Source organism: Doryrhamphus excisus, chromosome 4 (assembly GCF_030265055.1).
Source record: "Doryrhamphus excisus isolate RoL2022-K1 chromosome 4, RoL_Dexc_1.0, whole genome shotgun sequence".
Classification (NCBI taxonomy): domain Eukaryota; kingdom Metazoa; phylum Chordata; class Actinopteri; order Syngnathiformes; family Syngnathidae; genus Doryrhamphus; species Doryrhamphus excisus.
Window position 1 is genome coordinate 15,386,963 of NC_080469.1, and position 24,062 is coordinate 15,411,024.

General features: G+C 40.4%; 2 long non-coding RNA genes across 6 annotated transcripts; one reads left to right on the forward strand and one right to left on the reverse strand.

Annotated features, from left to right (window-relative positions):
* The first annotated feature begins 34 nt into the window (after positions 1-34).
* Positions 35-19,819, forward strand: LOC131128371 (uncharacterized). Of its 5 annotated transcripts, XR_009129627.1 has the most exons (10): positions 35-529; positions 2,956-3,015; positions 5,287-5,394; positions 8,365-8,424; positions 12,439-12,546; positions 13,382-13,498; positions 18,070-18,183; positions 18,642-18,723; positions 19,143-19,369; positions 19,471-19,819. It is a non-coding gene; the product is annotated as an uncharacterized LOC131128371 (long non-coding RNA). The 5 variants fall into 5 exon arrangements; XR_009129626.1 differs by having other exon boundaries at positions 19,143-19,819; XR_009129628.1 differs by having other exon boundaries at positions 5,345-5,394; positions 19,143-19,819.
* Positions 10,381-11,640, reverse strand: LOC131128372 (uncharacterized). Its single transcript, XR_009129631.1, has 2 exons — positions 11,447-11,640; positions 10,381-10,663 (listed from the first exon to the last, which is right to left on the reverse strand). It is a non-coding gene; the product is annotated as an uncharacterized LOC131128372 (long non-coding RNA).
* Positions 19,820-24,062: the final 4,243 nt, after the last annotated feature.

Genomic DNA, 24,062 nt, shown 5'->3' on the forward strand with positions numbered 1-24,062 from the left:
TATAACAGTATGTGTACAATTTGATATTCAATTAGACATCTGAATGACTTATTATTTTTCCTTATTTGGGAATATAATTTTCATTTTTTTCCCAATCCTATGTTGTGATTCCCCATTTGAATTCGTTGTAATCGCAGTTACAATATTGTACTGTATACAGAGCTGTATAGAGTACGTACTTTGGCCAGCAGATGGCGCCACATACCTTGACGACGACAGGTCTTGTAAGACAGCCGAAATAGTTAATTTATTAGAGTCGACAAATAATTTTCCATGCCTTTACATAAGATGTTTGAAACTATTTGATGGTTTTATTAAAATAATTTAAAAATCGAACCACGACCCCAATAGGCAATACATCGAAATATAAATACATATTGCGAAATCCATTAAACCACCCCCACACCGTTAGTTTGCGAGACAGCAAAGTCTGTCGTGTCGTGCAACTGACACCTACAAACAATACAGTCGACCCTCCGGTCAAGGAACCTCATTAAAACAGAAAAATTACAAGAAAAAGTCATTTGCGGTAAGGCTAATTATTTACTGTATTTACAAAATTACTATGCACGGTCGTCTAAGGTCGTCTAAGGAGTGAGATTTAATATTTACACATTCTGCGACTGCATTGGCGAGTAACAAACGCCAGGCGCCATCTTTAAAAAAGATGAGACAACAGCCGTTGAATAGGTAACCAGTTATTTTGTCTGTAACAGAGGTGTCTGAGAATATACTGTTAACTGGATGAGTGGTGTGATAGAGCTTACTAGAGCAACGTGTTGTTTATGTATTTATGAATTTAAACCTTGCCAGGTTAGCTGAACTTACAACGTACATCTTACCACACCTGTTTGAAGGGTCTGATTGCAGGGCGATTTCAAGACATTGAGGTGTCAGGGGACCTTTGTTTTAATGTATACTATTTAAGTATTTCATTACTTGCTTCTTTATAGAGGTAGTAAAAATTGTGAACATGATAAATTAAATTATTAGGTATAATAGAGAGGGGAAAAGTATGTAACAAAACCCTAACGTTGTTAGGTGGCTTTACAAATCATGTAATTTACATTGCAGATGATCCATAAGGAAAAAATGAGGTAAAAATACTGTACAATAAAAAGGAAGAGTGGTAAGCACGCAGGCCACACAGCGAGGAGACCTGAGTTCGAGTCCATCCTCGGCCATCTCTGTGTGGAGTTTGCATGTTCTCCCCAGTGCATGCGTGGGTTTTGTCCGGGGAGTCCGCCTTCCTCCCACATTCCAAGAATATGCTAGGTTAATTGGCAACTCCAAATTGTCCATAGGTATGAATGTGAGTGTGAATGGTTGTTTGTCTATATGTGCCCTGTGATTGGCTGCCGACCAGTCCAGTGTGTACCCCGCCTCTCACCCAAAGACAGCTGGGAAAGGCTCCAGCACCCCTGCGACCCTCGTGGGGTTAAGTGGTAGAGAATGAATGAATGAACTGTACAATAAAAATAAATATTAAAGGCACAGCGACAAAACAGTATCCTTTGCAAGTTTACAAAAAATGATAATGACAATTATGTCACTGAAATGACACACACAGGACATGCCTTTCAGTGTTAGTTTTCATATTTTTCATTTTGTGTTTTGGTGTCATGAGCACTTTAAAGTGTAAAAAAAATGCTTCTGTTGGAATTAATTGGTAAATTTTATTTGGAACTTTTTCCACATCCTCGTCATTATTTAAATATGACAAGTATATTAAAAGCTTCTTTTTCGCTGAAGCAGGTCTTCGGTTGTAGTTTTCGAAAAGCCCTTGAAGTTGGCCTGATTAGTGAACCGGTCAGGCCGTACAAGTGAAGGTGGACCCATCGGGAGGGCTTCTGAGGTGGGTGTCATTGCGGCTAAAAGCAGCCCACACAGGACCACTGTCAGCAGTCTGGACATGATTGTTTACCTGGAGCAACACAAGGAAAAACTATATGAAGTCTTAAAAAAATGCTTTTTACTGTAACATATCCACTTGAAAATGTACAATGGAACACACTACCTGCCCTCTTAAGGCACTTGCAAATTTTCAATAAATGTAGTCAACGTAATTTCAACATGAGAGGTGGATTGTGTGTTTTTCAAAAAGATGTCAGCCATCTAAGCTGTAAGTCTGCTTTTCCTTTCATGAATAATAATGGCGGCTGTGCTGAAGAGCCTCACACACTCCTGAGAATTTTGAAAAACCGTACAAGAGTGAGGAAGTATAACTAGAGTTATTATTTCTTTATTTTTTAGCTATGAAGGGCTCTTTGAGAAAGATTTACAAATGGATGTGGTGCAATAATTCTGTTGAACTGGTGAGTAAAATTATACGCTTTTGCTGCTTTTGTAGCATAACATTCTCGGGGCATTCAATCATTCACAACTGGACTGTTCAGTTTGTCTTACAAGACGTTTCACCTAAAAGACTATCGCTGTCCTATCTAGGGCTGCACGATGGTTGAGTGATTAGCACACAGGCCTCACAGCGACGAGACCCGAGTTCAATACCACCTTCGGCCATCTCTGTGTGGAGTTTGCATGTTCTCCCTGTTTTCTCTGGGTACTCCGGTTTCCTCCCACATTCCAAAAACATGCTAGGTTAATTGGCGACTCCAAATTGTCCATAGGTATGAATGTGAGTGTGAATGGTTGTTTGTCTATATGTGCCCTGTGATTGGCTGGCGACCAGTCCAGGGTGTACCATGCCTCTTGCATAGTACATCATAACAAAACAAAACAAATTAGTCTTTGCTGTTAAGATAGGTGATACATTCAAGTCATGTTTATCATTAGCTGACAACTTTTCCATACTTCCTTACCATGTTTGTAAGAGATTAAACTTCAGCATTTTTGTAATGGATCAAATACTTATTTTCCCCATCATGTGTGTGTGAGATCTTACCGGTTTTGGAAGAAAACAAAGTCGTTGAAATGATGCTTGTCTTCCCTCCACAGGCTGATGCTGAAGCAGCACGATGGTGTCAGAGTGAGCCGAAAGATGCTGTGCCCCTGACAGTAAGACTTTAATACCCCCTCTAATGTGGATTTAACACTCAAATTGGCCAAAGATGAACTCTACAAATATTATTTTGTTCTAAGCATGACTCATGAAATATTAATGTGTTTGACTAAGCTGAGATGTCATCTGAATAACTAATTTGACCAGACACCAGGTTTGTTGTTTTAAGTGTTAGATCATCTTTTTCCACCCCATCTTCACATCTTAATGGCTTCCAAGATTACATGGCTGCTGTCCCTCTGTGGAAGCACTAAGGTGGCTTTCATGGGTGGTGCCAACGATAATGGCTTACCTCTATGCTTGATATGTGGCGAGAAACAACACAAAAATATTTTCAAAACAAGCACGCATTTTCTGAACAGTGATCATATATTTAAAAAAAATATTGGTACCTCTGATACCAGATCTTTAGGCTCTAAAATCAATACTCAAACCAAAATATTGATACTTTGATTTCATTTGAGATAATGTATATCATTCATTCATTCATTTTCTACCGCTTTTTCCTCACGAGGGTCGCGGGGGATGCTGGAGCCTATCCCAGCTGTCTTTGGGCGAGAGGCGGGGTACACCCTGGACTGGTCGCCAGCCAATCACAGGGCACATATAGACAAACAACCATTCACACTCACATTCATACCTATGGACAATTTGGAGTCGCCAATTAACCTAGCATGTTTTTGGAATGTGGGAGGAAACCGGAGAACCCGGAGAAAACCCACGCATGCACGGGGAGAACATGCAAACTCCACACAGAGATGGCCGATGGTGGAATTGAGCCCTGGTCTCCTAACTTTGAGGTCTGCGCGCTAACCACTAGACCGCCGTGCCGCCCAATGTATATCATGAAGTTAAGAAATTATTGAGACCTTTTCTAAATGATCTACGGTTGTCTGATGTATTATATTCCTTATTTTATGCGCTATACCATGCTATGATTTGAAATACACTGCAGAGAGGTAGGATTCTCAAAGTAACGCTACAAGCACCTTCTTCTTCGATCTCTGACAGGATTGTTTTTCCATGGCAAAAAATGTATAAAAGGGTAAATATGTCAACATTCGGGGCTGCATGGGGGACCAAGTGGTTAGCGCGCAGGCCTCACAGCTAGGAGACCAGAGTTCGATTCCACCCTTGGCCATCTCTGTGTGGACTTTGCATGTTCTCCCTGTGCATGTGTGGGTTTTCTCCGGGTACTCCGGTTTCCTCCCACATTCCAAAAACATGCTAGGTTAATTGGCCACTCCAAATTGTCCATAGGTATGAATGTGAGTGTGAATGGTTGTTTGTCTATATGTGCCCTGTGATTGGCTGGCGACCAGTCCACAGGGTGCACCCCGCCTCTCGCTCGAAGACAGCTGGGATAGGCTCCAGCACCCCCGCACCCCCCCCCCCCCCCCCCCTTGTGAGGATAGGCGGTAGAAAATGAATGAATGAATGTAAACATTCAAGCTCTCATTTATCACATTTCATTTTTTTGGTGTCATGAGCACTTTAAAGTGTAAAAAAACATCTTCTGTTGGAGTACTCTGCTAGATTTTATTTGGAACTCTGGAATTTTTCCACATCCTCATCATTATATTAATTATGACGAATATATTAAGAGCCTATTAGTCTATTAAACAGGCCATCATCCTCACATTCCAAAAAGCTGCCCTGACGTCTGGCATGATTAGTGAGCTGGGAAGGCTCTCCAAGTGAACCTTTGGCCACAGCTTGGGCTTCAGGGGCGGGTGTCATTGCGGCTAAAAGCAGCACACACAGGACCACTGCCAGCAGTCTGGACATGATTGTTTACCTGGAACAACACAAGGAAAAAGTCTTTGATGTCTTTAACGAATGCTCATAGCTTTTAATAGCATTTACTGCACCATATCCACTTGAAAATGTACAATGGAACACAGTACCCGCCCTCCTAAGGCACTCACGTTTAAATAAATGTAGTCACTGTAATTTCAACATGAGGGGCGGATTGCATTTCAAAAAGATGAACATTTCAGCCTTCTAAGTCAGCGCCTCCTTTAATTAATAATAATGGAGGCTGTGCTGAACACACTTCACAAAAAAATCTTCCAGAACAACACTAGCTTGAATGACCGTGTACGAGTAAACATACAGTGTACACAGTATGTGTGTACAGTATATACTAAACGTTTGGACACTCTCATCCAATAGCATGTGTTGAAACTACTCATATCCTATTTGGCATATTCTATTTTGTAATGGATCAAATACTTATTTCCCCATTGTGTGTGTGTGTGTGTGAGATATCTTACCAGATTTGGAGGACAACAAAGTCGTTGAGATGAATTCTTCCTTCCACAGGCTGATCCTGAAGCTGAGTGAGCAGAAAGATGATATACGTACCACTGACAGTAAGACTTTAATACCTGTTCTAATGTTTACTTAACACTTGAATTGGCCAATGATTGGCCACCTGACGGTACGGTACACCAACGGTAGAATATTACAGAAATATTTATTTGATGTAAGCATGACTCACATATACAATATTAATGAGTTTGACTAAGCTGAGATGCAAAAATGGTATCATTGCACAGATGCATTTTACCGTCCACCAGGTTTTTGTGTATCTTCATGGGTGAAAAAAAGGTTTGGGAAAGCACTCCAATGGATGTGTTTCAAATATTATAGGATATTTTTATATTCATATGGCAAATCTAACCTATTCATACACTACTGGAAGCACAGCAGCCAGGAAAATAAAATGGAGATAATTGACTGTTGAGAATAAATTTGTAGATTTAAATGGAAGATGTGAATGTGAGTGGTTGTTTTTCTATATGTGCCCTGCAAATGGCGACCAGGGTGTACCCCACCTCTCGCTCGAAGTCAGCTGGTATAGGCTCCAGCATACCCCCTTGACACAAATGAGGATAACCGGTATAGAAATGGATGGATGGAATTTAATGGAATAAAAACTACTATGATTTAAGTTGGATTAATACAAATTTCATGGTGACCAAGTGGTTAGCACGCAGGCCTCACAGGTAGGAAACCCGAGTTCAATTCCACTGTTGGCCTTCTCTGTGTGGAGTTTGCATATTCTCCCCGTGCATGCGTGGGTTTTCTCCGGGGACTCCGGTTTTTCCAGGTCATAGTTTGTGTTTGTGTGCAGGAGCAGTTCTCGACAAACTTACCCAGGGGGGCGCATTAAACCATTGCTACAAATGATATTTAAACATTACAAACTTTATTGGTCTTAACATCGTATACAGTAAACATTAAATTAACAAACTCCTCCAGGGTACAGCAAAGTGCATTCGCTATTTACTGATATTTTATTCTTATTATTATTATTCACCTTTGAGTCTTGCAACAAGACAAATGGTAGTTCCTCTCTCCAATGCTACAGTGTTCAGGTGTGCCCCTTTAATATGCCCCTTGTGATGGAAATCTTATATTTTATCATTAGGTCAATTGATTTCTGCAAATGTGACTGATTTCCTAGCAGAACAGTCTATGCAATGTTGTGACTATTTGCTGGTCGCTTGAGCCCCCCTGTCTCCAAAACAAGTTTTTCCAGTGGTGTTTCCATATCAGCAGGTTCTGATTACGTCACTGCTCCTGATAAAGTCCAGATAATGCTTGTATAACTATGCTTCTGTCCTGTCCTTGGGGGAGGGAGGATAACACTTGCCACACTCAACTGTCTGGTTCAACTGTCTTCCCTTCTTCAAACTAAATACCCATAAAAGACAGTTTGTTTCTTCTCTCTATCAGTGCCGGAACTTTTCCACAACACAGTGTAGAAAGTGGTGATTTTTACACGATTTGGACACCCCACCAGCGAGTCTTCTGAACTGATGGCATCTTGGTTGTGAGGTCAGGGCCAGGTGGGCCGTGGGTGGAATAAATTAAAAGAGACCGTTTTGGAAATCCAGTGAAATACAGGTGGAATAGGTGCTGATTCTAGGAGACCACAACTCAATACAAAAGGCCGTAAATGAGTATAATAGGTCCCCTTTAGTCGGTGTTCATGACTCCACCATAAGCAAAATACTGGGCGAAAAACGGCCTCCGGGCCGGGTTTTTGCCTGAAAACAGCTTGATGATCCCCAAGAGCTTTGGAAATATATTCTGTGGTCTGACGAGACAAAAGTATACATTTTTGGAAGGTCTATGTCTGGTGAACACATCATACCAACAGTAAAATATGGTGGTGGTAGTGTGATGGTCTGAGGCTGTTTTGCTGCTTCAGGACCTGGAAGACTTCTCTACTAAATGGCACCATCAATTCTGCTGTTTACCCAAAAATTCCTGAAGCAGAATGTTTGGCCATCTGTTTGAGACCTCATGCTGAAACCAACCTCTTCCTTCCCACCTCTTGAAATCCTAATTTTGCATATTTCCCACTTTGCAATTGCAAAGTTGCACTTTAATATACCTTTAATATACCTCCACACCGCAGACATAGTTGTGCGTCCAGCTTCAAGCTGCTTTCCGTGTTCTGCTTCGTTTGATGGCATTCAACCAATAGTGTCACTGCAGCAAAGCGCATGTCATGCCATACATGTTACTATTTCTGTGCGAGTGAAGAGGTCTCACTCTTTACCACTGCATAACTATGGAGCTGATAAAAAGTAATAAAAATAAATACACACACACACACACACATATATATATATTGGGATATAACGTCCGCTTCTGATCGAGTCTGAAACCACGTGATCGAGACCGATTTCCCATCACATGATCGGATCAGGACATCCCTAATATTTAACTTTTATTGCAAAAAACGAGTAAAACCAAAGTTTTTGATAGTTTTTTGGGAGGAAAAAGATTCTCAACCAGGACAGTAAAATTGCATTTTTAATTTTACTTAGATTAAATTTACTTACATTTTTGGAACCCCCATCCCCCCACCCCCGTCTCCACCCCCTACAACATAACGTCCACTGTACCCAGGGCTCCTGTTAGGAGGCTTCCTTTTTGGAGAACTGTCTTTGCTGGTTCGAGCTGAAGCCACTCTGTAGCTTTCACCACCTTGACCATGTAAGGCCTCTGAGCTGGGTGTCATTGTGGATAAGAGCAGCACACACAGGGCCAATATCAGCAGTCTGGACATGATTGTTTACCTGTAAGGGCAAAATATTAGAAACAGCTCTCAGTGCAGTAGTACATCACTGAAAAACTATTAGCTCATTAATCCCTAAAAACTGAATATTATTATTGTTTCAGTCATACAATAAATTTTGAGCTGCCAACCGATTAATAGCTTAATTTGAATTCCAGAATGTAATCTTTGGTCTATGTGATCGTACCACTTTTGGAAGAAAACAAAGTCGTTGAGATGATGCTCCACTCAGTTTGTCCCTCCACAGGCTGATACTGAAGCAGCACGTTGTCGTTGGAGTGAGTAGAAAGACGCTCTACCACTGACAGTAAGACTTTAATACCTGTTCTAATGTTGACTTAATACTTGAATTGGCCAATGATGGAATATCATATTAATAATATTGATTTGTTCTAAGCATGATTCATGTAATATTAATATTTTTGACTAAGCTGAGATGCTAAAATGTCATCATTACATAACTAATTTTACCAGCCACCAGGCTGATTAATGTTTTCTCAAGTGTTACATAGCAGTATTTTTTTCACCCTACCTTCATGTCTTAAAGGGGAACTGCACTCTTTTCGGAATTTTTTGCCCATCATTCACAATCCTTATATGAAACATGAACACATATTTCTTTCCCTTTTCTGTGCATTATAACACGAGAAAACAAGTTAATATCAGCTAGCTTACCATGCTATCATTGGGATACACCTATTTAGACTCTAAAAAAAATATTTACACAATTTTTTCTGTTTTATTGACCTGTCACAATATTTTAGGAACCTTATACAGTTCATGATTGGAACGGAGGAGCACGTAGTATGTAGTGGCAGGAAAAATGGAGCGGTGGCTTACAGGTCTAAAAAGAAAAACAGAAAAAGCATCAAAAGAAAACACTAATCAAAACAAATCTCTGAAAACAATAAAAGAGGTGTCATCGGAAATATTCCAGTGAGTACGTATTGTTTGGTTTTACAAGTGTTGGGCCAGAGGACAACATGCAACCTGTCTGCTGTTGTGCTCCGAGGTGCTGTCTAAGGAAGCTCTTAAACCTTGTAAGCTGCCCAAGAGAGAATTTATTCTGTCTTAAATCACATTGTGATGAAAACGTTGACATTTTTTCTGTCTTGTGATGACAGGTTTACAAATTAATTCTGTCTTGAATATAGGCGACATTACAGTTGTGAGGAAAAGTTTGTTTGAGAAATAATTCAGTCTTGAATGCAGTTATGAAAAGTATGAGAATTAATTCTGTCTTGTGTGTACAGGCCAGATTAAAAGTTTGGGCTTCCTTTATCCCCGTGCTTTCATTTCAATCCTGAATCTTAATAGTTAAGTGCTCTGAGAACGCAGCATTTCGTCTATGTACTGTTTATAGAACAAGGTGGGCCGCGAACATTTTTTAGATTTTCAAGTGGGCCCTGAGTTGGTAAGTTTGGGAACCCCTGATTTAGACAATTTAGACCCTCTAAAAACACCCTCTAACAATCCCAACACTCATTCCTCTTTTGACTTTAGATTTTAGGACGTCTGGGATCTGTTCTTGGGGGTGGGGGTACTGTCACACTCTGTGTGTTTGCTTGCGTGACAATTTGCTTATTTTATCATTACGTTGGGAAGAATCACTAACTGCACATCATTGCTTGTGTGTTATGTTGCTTTTTGTCATGGTCGCTCTCTCGCAGTAGGGTTTACTTTAAACTGTCTAAATTCCAGCATCAAGGCTAGATTCTGGGTAACACACGTCCAGTACGCTACCATGGGACCTCTGAGACACCAATCTTTAATCACTGCTCCACAAAAGGGGTTCCGCCCACAAAATATAGTCTTGTGCACCCAATGGGAGGTTAATTAGAGGAGACAGACAAGCAAAAACAAAATAAATAAGCCTAAAAAGTTTACAATACAGCACCTGTTTTTTTTGCCAAGTTACATTTTGAAAACATGACATCACTTTATCCTGTGTGTGTGCAAGAACAGTTCCAGGCAAACTTAACCAGAGGTGCACATTAAAACATGGCAAACATGGCAATGTGGATATTGTACTTTACTGCCAAAAACAATTAAAAACCAAAACAAAGAGTTTGTTTTTGATCAGCATTTATAGGTGAGAAACATGGTAACACTTTCAAATAAGATTAAATAACAAAATGACAGTAGTTAATGAGGAACGAACCGACCTAACCCTAACCACTACTCATTAGTTATTAATTAGTTTCTCAGTAACTACTATATTGTTGTGTATTTTATTGTAAAGTGAGACCAAAAACATTCTCAATCAAAATAGTAAAATAATATTTTATTTTTTCTGTCTATCACGGGCCCTTGGAATTCGCCTGTCCGCCACCGTCCCTGTTTCACCCAGCCCACCATATTGGTCACTGTAGCCACCTCTCCTTAAAGTGAGCAGTCTTTTTGCAGAACTGTTTTCGCCTCCTGCACCAGAACTCCTTCCGTAGCTTTCAGCACCTTCACCACGACTCGCCTCTGAGCTGGGTGTCATTGTGGATAAGAGCAGCACACACAGGGCCAATATCAGCAGTCTGGACATGATTGTTTACCTGTAAGGTAAAAATATTAGAAACAGCTCTCAGTCTAGTGCATCACGGCAAACTATTACCCCAATAACAGTAAGATAATGTTACATTAATACCTCAGAACTGAACATTATTGTCGTTTCAACCATCCGATAAATTTTGAGCTGCTAACTGATTGATCATTTTAATTCCGGAATGTGATCTTGGCCTACGTGATCTTACCAGTTTGTGTAGAAAACAAAGTTGCTGAGATGATGCTCCACTCACTTCTTCCCTCCACACGTTGGTGTTTGAGTGAGCAGAAAGATGGTGTACCACTGAAACTACGACTTTATACCAGTTCTAATGTTGACTTTATACTTGAATTGGCCAATGATGAAACACATTCGGTTTTCAGTTTGACTAATGGAATATTAATGTGTTGGACCCAAGCTGAGATGCCAACATCTCATCGTTATCACACAAATATTGTCACCAGTCATGTGGTTGACTCTTTTCTCAGATGTTCCTCCATGCTTTCCCACCCTTGCATGTTTATGGAAGTTCTTTTACAGAGTAATTCATTTGCCTGCAAAAGACTTTGGTATTCTTGTAGTCAGGAAGTCAGTGATCGAAGTGATCGTTCCCTGCATGCATGCAATTGACAAGCTCACCGATGTCCGGAGTTGCTAATAGCCTTTTTCACCGCAAACACTCTGTCTATACGCGTTTTTTAAATACAGGTAGTCCCGCAAAAAACGTTTAATAGCCACATTTCCACTATTGATGTTGTGCCGAAATTGTCTGCACTATAAAGTAAACACTTACGTTACCACTCGTTCATACATGGAAAGTCAGGGGTCTCCAACCAGTAGCTCATGAGCTACCAGTAGCTCCTAACTGTCACGTTCCAGCTTAGGAGCTTTACGGTTAGATGACGAACCATATGCAGGTAAAAAAAAGTATTTATTGGTGCTATGCTGCAGAGCAACGCACTACCATGACCAACTCAAAAATGACAATGACCCAACAAAGAAAGGAGCGCGCACCTGAACTAAATAGGCAACACAAATGGGAAACAGGTGCGGGGGATAATGAAAGCAACAGAAAATGGAACAGGAAGTTAATACAAAATAAGGGCAACTAGGAACTCAGGAAAAAGGGAAAACTAAGAGCTGTCACGAGGGGGTGAAGCCCAATTGTGACACTAACCACTTTTCAAGTAGATCTCCAAAAGGTTGATTTATTTATTATCAATTCCTAAATTGACAAAATTTGAAAGTGGAGTTCGGCAGCTGTCCAGAAGTCCTTGGGAAAGCTTGGGAGTTTGACCTACTACTACTGCGACGGGTCTTTGTTTTTGTATTATATATATATATGTATATAAACAGATTGTTTTGGATCATTTTCTAACTATAAAAAAACATTCTCAACCCTGAGTAAAATCATGTTTTAATGTTTATTTATTTTTTGGAAACCTCATCAGGGAGTCCACCTCTTCTTCCCTTTTCCTCCACCATGGCCACTGTTCCCAATAGGGAGCGGCTTTTTTACAAATCTTCTCTTCTGGAGGCTTCCACCCAAAGCCCTTTCATTGCCTCCACCACCTCCTCCTCCTTGACCATGTCCGGCCTCTGAGCTGGGTGTCATTGTGGATAAGAGCAGCACACACAGGGCCAATGTCAGCAGTCTGGACATGATTGTTTACCTGTAAGGGAAAAATATTAGAAACAGCTCTCAGTGCAGTAGTACATCATAAGAATAACATATTGTTATATTAATACCTCAAAACTGAATTGATAGTTTCATTTTAATTTCAGAATGTGATCCCTGGTCTACGTGATTTTACCAGTTGGAGGAGAACACAAAGCAGTTGAGATGATGCACGTTGGCGTTGGAGTGAGCAGAAAGATGCTCTACCACTGACAGTAAGACTTTAATACCTGCGCTAATGTTGACTTAATACTTAATATTGACTTAATGCTGGCCAATGATGGAATATCATATTAATAATATTCTGTTCTGAGCATTAATATTTTTGACAAAGCTGAGATGCTAAGGTTTAATGTGGTATGGAGTGAAGAGGTCTGAGTAAAAGTAATAAGAATAAATATACATATATGTACATACATATACATTTAGTATATATATATTGGGACATAACGTCCAATTCTGATCGAGTCTGAAACCATGTGATCGAGCCGGATTTCCCACCACATGATTGGATCGGGACATCTGTAATGTTTAACTTTTATTGCCAAAAACAAGTAAAAACAAAGTTTCTTGCTTGAAACTATAATTCGGATTCTCAACCAGAACAGTAAAATTACATTTTAACTTTTACTTTTTTTGGAACACAACGCCACCCACCCTTATTCTTTCCACCCCCTACAGCATAACGTTCACTCTTGTTAGGCAGCTGCCTTTTTGTAGAACTGCCTCCTCTGGTTCTAGCCAAAACCACTCCGGAGATTTCACCACCTTGACCATGGCTGGCCTCTGAGCTGGGTGTCATTGTGGATAAGAGAAGCACACACAGGGCCAATATCAGCAGTCTGGACATAATTGTTTACCTGTAAGGGCAAAATATTAGAAACAGCTCTCAGTGCAGTAGTACATCGCTGAAAAACTATTAGCTCATTAATCCCTAAAAACTGAATATTAGTATTGTTTCAGTCATACAATAAACTTTGAGCTGCCAAACGATTAATAGCTTAATTTGAATTCCAGAATGTAATCTGTAATTCTATGTGATCTTACCAGTTTTGGAAGAAAACAAAGTCGCTGAGATGATGCTCCACTCAGTTCGTCCCTCCACAGGCTGATACTGAAGCAGCACGTTGTCGTTGGAGTGAGTAGAAAGACGCTCTACCACTGACAGTAAGACTTTAATACCTGTTCTAATGTTGACTTAACATTTGAATTGGCCAATAATGGAATATCATATTAATAATATTGTTTTGTTCTAAGCATGATTCATGTAATATTAATATTTTTGACTAAGCTGAGATACTAAAATGTCATCATTACATAACTAATTTTACCAGCCACCAGGCTGATTAATGTTTTCTCAAGTGTTACATAGCAGTATTTTTTTCACCCTACCTTCATGTCTTAAAGGGGAACTGCACTCTTTTTGGAATTTTGCCCATCATTCACAATCCTTATATGAAACATGAACACATATTTCTTTCCCTTTTCATTATTATAACGCATTATAACGCGAGAAAACAAGTTAATATCAGCTAGCTTACCATGCTATCATTGGGATACACCTATTTAGACTCTAAAAAAATTATTTACACAATTTATTCTGTTTTATTGACGTCACAATATTTTAGTAACCTTATACAGTTTATGATTGGAACGGAGGAGCACACAGTATGCAGTGGCGGGAAAAATGGAGCGGTGGCTTACAGGTCTAAAAAGAAAAACAGAAAAAGCATCAAAAGAAAACACTAACGCGAGAAAACAAGTTAATATCAGCTAGCTTACCATGCTATCATTGGGATACACCTATTTAGACTCTTAAAACTGTATTTAGACTATTTTTTCTATTTTATATAGACGTATATGTGTATATATATATATATTTCTTATTATGTATATAATTTTACATTACTTAGACTATTTAGACCCTCTAAAAACACCCTCTAAGAATCACTCCTAAGAATCACTCACTCCTCTTTTGACTTTGGATTTTAGGACGTCTGGGATCCGTTTTTGGGGGTGGGGGTACTGTCACACTCTGTGTGTTTGCTTGCATGACAGTTTGCTTATTTTATCATTGGGTTGCGAAGAATCACTGACTGCACATCATTGCTTGTGTGTTATGTTGCTTTTTCTGGTGGTCGCTCTCTCCCAGTAGGGTTTACTTTAAACTGTCTAAATTCCAGCATCAAGGCTAGATTCTGGCTAACACACGTCCAGTACGCTACCATGGGACCTCTGAGACACCAATCTTTAATCACTGCTCCATCAGAGTGGTTCTGCCCACAAAATATAGTCTTGTGCACCCAATAGGAGCGTTGGACTTAAGAGGCCCAACTCCTCTTTGTACAGTCTCTGAGTTACAGTGTACAGATACATTAGCCTGGCATCCCAAACTGGATATACTGTACTGTTCCACTTGGTTAATTGGAGGAGACAATCACAAGCGAAAACAAAAGAAATAAGGCTAAGAAGCTTACAATGCAGTTTTTTTTTGCCAAGTTACAGTCTGAAAACGGGATTGTCACTTTCTCCTGTGTGTGTGCAAGAGTAGTTCCAGACAAACTTAACCAGACGTGCACATTAAAACATGGCATCAAATGATATTTAAAGGTAAACATTATTTTATTTTACATTAAATGAACAAAACTCCACCGGGGTACAACAAGGTACATTTCCTATTTATACAAGCTCCAATACTGTGGACAGTTGAGACCACAGTCATCCCAGTCACTCGTATAGTTTGATATATAATTTCGTCAAACCTTTTTTTTTTCCCTCACTGAGGCAAACTATCCTCTCCCTTGTTTCGTGTAGGTAATTCGCCTTAGAGTCTTACAACAAGAGAAATGGTATCCTCTCTTGCTGAGCTGTCATTCACTGAGCAGCACCAAGGCAGGCTACAGCCACTCTACGCTCTCTTTTCTCTCCTTTCTGTCTTTCTTTTTTGAAAATCGGATTTCATTTTAGTAATCGGCAGCATTTTAGCACTCTGGCTGCTGTTAAGCGCTGTCAGGATATGTGTGATAAGGCACCAACAAAGTTTTTTATCAGATATGGGGGGTGGCCAGTCAATATCGATAACTACTTTTTTTCCGTCTGTCAGGGGCCCTTGGAATTGGCCTGACTACCCCTGTCCTTGTTCCACTCCCTCCACCATATCCTGCACTGCCGCCACCGCTCCTTAAAATGAGTCTTGTAAATCTGCTTCCGCCTCCTCCAGTCGAATCCCTTCTGTGTATTTCACCACCTTGACCATGACTGGCCTCTGAGCTGGGTGTCATTGTGGATAAGAGCAGCACACACAGGGCCAATGTCAGCAGTCTGGACATGATTGTTTACCTGTAAGGGAAAAATATTAGAAACAGCTCTCGGATCTCGAAACAGCTCTTTGCATCACGGCAAACTATTACCCCAATAACAGTAAGATAATGTTACATTAATACCTCAGAACTGAACATTATTGTTGTTTCAACCATCCACTAAATTTGGAGCTGCTAACTGATTCATCATTGTAAGTCCAGAATGGGATCTTGGTCTACGTGATATTTACCAGTATACTTGTATACTACTCTTGGCCTACTTACCAGTTTGTGTAGAAAACAAAGTTGCTGAGATGATGCTCCACTCACTTCTTCCCTCCACACGTTGGTGTTGAGTGAGCAGAAAGATGGTGTACCACTGACACTACGACTTTATACCAGTTCTAATGTTGACTTCATCCTTGAATTGGCCAATGATGAAACACATTCGGTTTGCAGTTTGACTAATGGAATATTAATGTGTTGGACCTAAGCTGAGATGCCAACATCTCATCGTTATCACACAAATATTGTCACCAGTCATGTGGTTGACTCTTTTCTCAGATGTTCCTCCATGCTTTCCCACCCTTGCATGTTTATGGAAGTTCTTTTACAGAGTAATTCATTTGCCTGCAAAAGACTTTGGTATTCTTGTAGTCAGGAAGTCACTCTCGGCGAAGTGATCGTTCCCGACATGCATGCAAATGACAAGCTCACCGATGTTCGGAGTTGATAATAGCCTTTTTCACGGCAAACAGTGTGTGTACGCATGTTTTTTTTAATGCAGGTAGTCCCACAAAAAACGTGTAATAGCCACATTTCCATTATTGATGTTGTGCTGAATTTGTCTGCACTATGAAGTAAACATTGACTTACGTTACCCCTCGTTCATACATGGTAAGTCAGGGGTCCCTAACCAGTAGCTCATTAGCTACCAGTAACTCCTAACCATTTTTCAAGCTTTTCAAAGGGTTGATTTATTTATTATCAAATCCTAAATCGACAAAATTTGAAAGTGTGGTAAGCAGCACACACGGGCATTAATATTTTTGACTAAGCTGAGATGCTAAGGTTTCATTATTACATAACTCATCTTACCAACCACCGGGATGATTAATGCTTCCACAAATGTTTGCTAACAACATTTTCCCCACCCCACCTTCACATTTTAATGACTTCTAAGCTTGCATGGCTGTGTAAGTGCTAAGGTGGCCTTATAGGTGAAAAAGGTTTCAGCGTACATACAAATACAGTTACCCACCACCTGTCCTCCTGACCACCTGTCCTAAATTCCAGCATCAAGGCTAGATTCTGGCTAACACACTTCCAGTACGCTACCATGGGACCTCTGAGACACCAATCTTTAATCACTGCTCCACAAAATAGGTTCCGCCCACAAAATATAGTCTTGTGCACCCAATTGGAGCGTTTGACTTAAGAGGCCCAACTCCTCTTTGTACAGTCTCTGAGTTACAGTGTACAGTTTCTGTAGTCTGACATCCCAAACTGGATATACTGTACTGTTCCACTTGTTTAATTGGAGGAAACAAACACAAGCAAAAACAAAAGAAATAAGGCTAAGAAGTTTACAATACAGCACCTGTTTTTTTTTGTTTTTTTTTTTGCCAAGTTACATTTTGAAAACATGATTGTCCCTTTCTCCTGTGTTTGTGCAAGAGCAGTTCCAGGCAAACTTAACCAGAGGTGCACATTAAAACATGGCAAACATGGCAATGTGGATATTGTACTTTTACTGCCAAAAACAGTTCAAAACAAAAACAAAGACTTTGCTTTTTGATCAGCATTTTATAAAGATTGTATAGTTGAGAAACATGGTAACACTTTCAAATAAGATACACAAAATGACAGTAGTTAATGAGGAACGAACCAACTTAACTCTAACCACTACTCATTAGTTATTCATTTGTTTTTCAGTAACTACTACATTTTTGTGCCTCTTATTGTAAAGTGAGACAGAAAACATTCTCAACCAAGATAGTAAAATTATATTTTTTTAATTATATATTTTTTTTTCCCGTTTGTCAGGGGAATTGGCCTGACTGCCCCCGTCCCTGCTGCGCCCCCTCCACCACTTCCTGCCCTGCATCCATCGTTCACTGAAATGGGCGGTCGTTTTCCAGAAATACTCCCGCCTCCTCTAACCGAACCCCTTCTGTAGATTTCACCGCCTTGACCATGTCTGGCTTCTAAGTCGGGTGTCATTGTGGATAAGAGCAGCACACACAGGGCCAATGTCATCAGTCTGGACATGATTGTTTACCTGTAAGGGCAAAATATTAGAAACAGCTCTCAGTGCAGTAGTACATCACTGAAAAACTATTACCACATTAATACCTAAAATACCTCAAAAGTTTATCGTTTCAGTCATCTGGTAAATTTTGAGCTGCTAACAGATTAATAGTTTCATTGTAATTCCAGAATGTGATCTTGGCCTACGTGATCTTACCAATTTGTGGATAAAACAAAGTCGCTGAGATGATGCTCCACTCAGTTCATCGTTGGAGTGAGTAGAAAGATGCTCTACCACTGACAGTAAGACTTTAATACCTGTTCCTGTCTTAAGACTTGAATTTGCCAATGATGGAGTATTATATCAATATTTTCTTCTGAGCATGGTTAATGTCATATTAATGAGATGCTAAGGTGTCATCATTACATAACTCATTTTTACCAACCACCAGTTTTTCTTAAATGTTTGACTTTTTTTCCTCCCCACCTTCACATCCTAATGACTGATGATACATTTGGCTGTTTTAAGAGAGCCTAACCATATGAGCCATCTGAAATGTATTACTTAAATTGATGTATTTAAACCTTAATGAACAGCAACAAAAATATATTACAAAGACCCATGCTAATTAACAAATTCGGTCAAAATAGGTCAGATCTCTTCATTCAAATTTCCCACAAACTAATCGGCTCATGGCTCTGGCACGCCTTCACAACTCTTCTGTCAGTGAAGGATTTTTTTGCTTTGCTTCAATCCTCAGTGAACCGACGTGTACATGTTCCTGTGATGCTGAAGTGGCACGTTGGCGGTGGAATGAACAGAAAGATGCTGTACCACTGACAGTAAGACTTTAATACCTGTTCTAATGTGGACTTGTCAAATGATGGAATAATAATAATCCTATACTCTCTGCTTACTTTATAAAGCAAGCAATGAAATCAATACAATGTACAATAAAGGAAATGAGTCTTGAAGGTGGACAGGTCAGTACAGATACGGACAGAGAGGACCACATTAAAACTTGGCAACAAATGATATTTAAATATTAGAAACTTTATTTAAATAACTTTTGGAACCTCTGTCTGTCAAGGGCCCTTCGAATTGTCCAAACTTCCCCCCGCCATATGGCGCCTATATCCTCTACCATAGCCATACCCACGGGCAGACCTCAGAGTGGCTTCTGTGATGGCTCCCTTTGCTGCTGGTCCAACTCCTTCACCCAGATTGGCCAATATTCCAGATATGCGTGTTTTTTTTGCAGAACTGCTTCTGCCACCTCTCCGACTCCAACCACCTCTGTTGCCTCCATCATGATGTTCGTGTTTCAGACCTCGAGGCCTGGGCCCAGAGCTGGGTGTCATTGTGGATAAGAGCAGCACACACAGGGCCAATGTCATCAGTCTGGACATGATTGTTTACCTGTAAGGGCAAAATATTAGAAACATCTCTTCGTGCAGTGCATCACAGCAAACTATTACCCCAATAACAGTAAGATAATGTTGCATTAATACCTCAGAACTGAACATTATTGTGGTTTCAACCATCCGATAAATTTTGAGCTGCTAACTGATTGTTCATTTTAATTCCAGAATGTGATCTTGGCCTACGTGATCTTACCAGTTTGTCTAGAAAACAAAGATGCTGAGATGATGCTCCACTCACTTCTTCCCTCCACACGTTGGTGTTGAGTGAGCAGAAAGATGGTGTACCACTGACACTACGACTTTATACCAGTTCTAATGTTGACTTTATCCTTGAATTGGCCAATGATGAAACACATTCGGTTTGCAGTTTGACTAATGGAATATTAATGTGTTGGACCCAAGCTGAGATGCCAACATCTCATCGTTATTATGGACTGGCTCAGTAGCCAGCCCATAGACTGCTACTTGCAGTAGCAGTCTATGGGCTGGCTACTGAGCCAGCCCATATTGTTATTCCTTGTGGTGTTTACCAATTTTTATTATGGACTGGCTCAGTAGCCAGCCCATAGACTGCTACTTGCAGTAGCAGTCTATGGGCTGGCTACTGAGCCAGCCCATATTGTTATTCCTTGTGGTGTTTACCAATTTTTATTATGGACTGGCTCAGTAGCCAGCCCATAGACTGCTACTTGCAGTAGCAGTCTATGGGCTGGCTACTGAGCCAGCCCATATTGTTATTGCTGTTTAGTTATTATTCCGTATATCTTAATCTTCCACTTTTTGCGCGCGTAATGCGGCCAAAACCGCAAGAAGGACCCCCACACATGTTACACCGCCGGAAACGTGGCGCTCGGGACTACAGCGGTATTTAATTTTTGGAAAGTTTTGTGTAACCATGGCGACGCTATTAACGAAAACGTTAAAAAATGGGCCACTTGATTAGGGAATCGCTGTTCTATTTTTAGAACAGCACATAGAAAACGAGAATTTACAGACTTTTCACAGCCTTTTAGCTCAGCCATACGGCCACGTAGAAACGTGATTGATGGCTCATTTTTGAGATAAACGTCTGAACTCTCTCTGTGGCTAAATGCTAATTGCTAGCATGTTAGCATGTTAGCATTTAAGCTAATTTACTCATGTCTAAAGGCAAATACACACATGGCATGATGTAGGGAGGTCATAGGACAACCTTGGCAGTTTCTAAACTTGAGGCTCTCTTGCTAGGTGCTAGCATGTTAGCCGTTAGCATGTTAGCATTTAAGCTAATTTACTCATGTCTAAAGGCAAATACACACATGGCATGATGTAGGGAGGTTATAGGACAACCTTGGCACTTTCTAAACTTGAGGCTCTCTTGCTAGGTGCTAGCATGATAACTGTTAGCATGTTAGCCTTTAAGCTAATTTACTCACGTTTAAAGGCAAATACACACATGGCATGATATAGGGAGGTTATAGGACAACCTTGGCACTTTCTAAACTTGAAACCCTCTTGCTAGGTGCTAACATGGTAGCCGTTAGCATGTTAGCATTTAAGCTAATTTACTCATGTCTAAAGGCAAATACACACATGGCATGATGTAGGGAGGTTATAGGACAACCTTGGCACTTTCTAAACTTGAGGGTCTCTTGCTAGGTGCTAGCATGATAACTTTTAGCATGTTAGCATTTAAGCTAATTTACTCACGTTTAAAGGCAAATACACACATGGCATGATGTAGGGAGGTTATAGGACAACCTTGGCACTTTCTAAACTTGAAACCCTCTTGCTAGGTGCTAACATGGTAGCCGTTAGCGTGTTAGCATTTAAGCTAATTTACTCATGTCTAAAGGCAAATACACACATGGCATGATGTAGGGAGGTTATAGGACAACCTTGGCACTTTCTCAACTTGATGCTCTCTTGCTAGGTGCTAAAATGTTAGCCGTTAGCATGTTAGCATTTAAGCTAATTTACTCATGTCTTCAGGCAAATACACATATGGCATGGTGTAGGGAGGTTATAGGACAACCTTGGTACTTTCTAAACTTGAGGCTGTCTTGCTAGGTGCTAGCATAATGATTGTGAGCATGTTAGCATTTAAGCTAATTTACTCACGTTTAAAGGCAAATACACACTTGGCATGATGTGGGGACACTATGGGACTGCATCAACCTTTTCCGTACTTGAGGCTTTCTTGCTAGGTGCTACCGCGGTAGCCGTTGGCGCACCGGGCCCGAGGTTCACAGCACAGGTGGCCAGTCCATCAAAATTTCCGCGGGAATTTTCTAGTTATTCTTATATCTTAATCTTCCACTTTTTGTGCGCGTAATGCGGCCAAAACCGCAAGAAGGACCCCCACACATGTTACACCGTCGGAATCGTGACACTCGGGACTACAGCGGTATTTATTTTTTGGAACGTTTCGTGTAACCATGACGACGCTATTTGCGATAGAAAAAAAAATCGGCCACTAGATTAGGTACACCATTCTATTTTTAGAACAGCCGCATTCCAGAGAAAACGAGAATTTACAGACTTTTCACAGCCTTGTAGCTCAGCCATACGGCCACGGAGAAACGTGGTTGATGGCTCATTTTTTAGATAAACTTCTGAACTCTCTCTGTGGCTAAATGCTAATTGCTAGCATGTTAGCATGTTAGCATTTAAGCTAATTTACTCATGTTTAAAGGCAAATACACCCATGGCATGATGCAGGGAGGTTCGAGGACAACCTTGGCAGTTTCTAAACTTGAGGCTCTCTTGCTAGGTGCTAGCATGGACCCGTTAGCATGTTAGCATTTAAGCTAATTTACTCACGTTTAAAGGCAATTGCACACATGACATGATGTAGGGAGGTTATAGGACAACCTTGGCACTTTCTAAACTTGAGGCTCTCTTGCTAGGTGCTAGCATAATGATTGTTAGCATGTTAGCATTTAAGCTAATTTATTCACGTTTAAAGGCAAATACACACATGACATGATGCAGGGACGTTATAGGACATCCTTGGCAGTTTCTAAACTTGAGGCTGTCTTGCTCGGTGCTAGCATGTTAGCCGTTAGCATGTTAGCATTTAAGCTAATTTACTCATGTCTAAAGGCAAATACACACATGGCATGATGTAGGGAGGTTATAGGACAACCTTGGCAGTTTCTAAACTTGAGGCTGTCTTGCTAGGTGCTAGCATGATGACTGTTAGCATGTTAGCATTTAAGCTAATTTGCTCATGTTTAAAGGCAAATACACACATGCAAGATGCAGGGACGTTATAGGACATCCTTGGCACTTTCAAAACTTGAGGCTCTCTTGCTAGGTGCTAGCATAATGACTGTTAGTGTGTTAGCATATAAGCTAATTTACTAACGTTTAAAGGCAAATACACACATGGCATGATGTGGGGAGGTTATAGGACAACCTTGGCACTTTCTAAACTTGAAACGCTCTTGCTAGGTGCTAACATGGTAGCCGTTAGCATGTTAGCATTTAAGCTAATTTACTCATGTCTAAAGGTATATACACACATGGCATGATGTAGGGAGGTTATAGGACAACCTTGGCAGTTTCTAAACTTGAGGCCCTCTTGCTAGGTGCTAACATGGTAGCCGTTAGCATGTTAGCATTTAAGCTAATTTACTTATGTCTACAGGCAAATAGACTCATGGCATGATGTAGGGAGGTTATAGGACAACCTTGGCACTTTCTAAACTTGAGGGCCTCTTGCTAGTTGCTAGCATGGTAGCCGTTAGCATGTTAGCATTTAAGCTAATTTACTTATGTCTACAGGCAAATTCACACATGGCATGATGTAGGGAGGTTATAGGACAACCTTGGCAGTTTCTAAACTTGAAACTAGCTAGCATGGTAGCCGTTAGCATGTTAGCATTTAAGCTAATTTACTCATGTCTTCAGGCAAATACACATATGGCATGGTGTAGGGAGGTTATAGGACAACCTTGACACTTTCTAAACTTGAGGCTCTCTTGCTAGGTGCTAGCATAATGATTGTTAGCATGTTAGCATTTAAGCTAATTTACTCACGTTTAAAGGCAAATACACACATGACATGATGTGGGGAGGCTATACGACAACCTTGGCACTTTCTAAACTTGAGGGCCTCTTGCTAGTTGCTAGCATGGTAGCCGTTAGCATGTTAGCATTTAAGCTAATTTACTTATGTCTACAGGCAAATTCACACATGGCATGATGTAGGGAGGTTATAGGACAACCTTGGCAGTTTCTAAAGTTGAAACTAGCTAGCATGGTAGCCGTTAGCATGTTAGCATTTAAGCTAATTTACTCATGTCTTCAGGCAAATACACATATGGCATGGTGTAGGGAGGTTATAGGACAACCTTGACACTTTCTAAACTTGAGGCTCTCTTGCTAGGTGCTAGCATAATGATTGTTAGCATGTTAACATTTAAGCTAATTTACTCACGTTTAAAGGCAAAAACACACATGACATGATGTGGGGAGGCTATACGACAACCTTGGTAGTTTCTAAACTTGAGGCTGTCTTGCTAGGTGCTAGCATGTTAGCCGTTAGCATGTTAGCATTTAAGCTAATTTACTCATGTCTAAAGGCAAATACACACATGGCATGATGTAGGGAGGTTATAGGACAACCTTGGCACTTTCTAAACTTGGGACTCTCTTGCTAGGTGCTAGCATGATGACTGTTAGCATGTTAGCATTTAAGCTAATTTGCTCATGTTTAAAGGCAAATACCCACATGCATGATGCAGGGACGTTATAGGACAACCTTGCCAGTT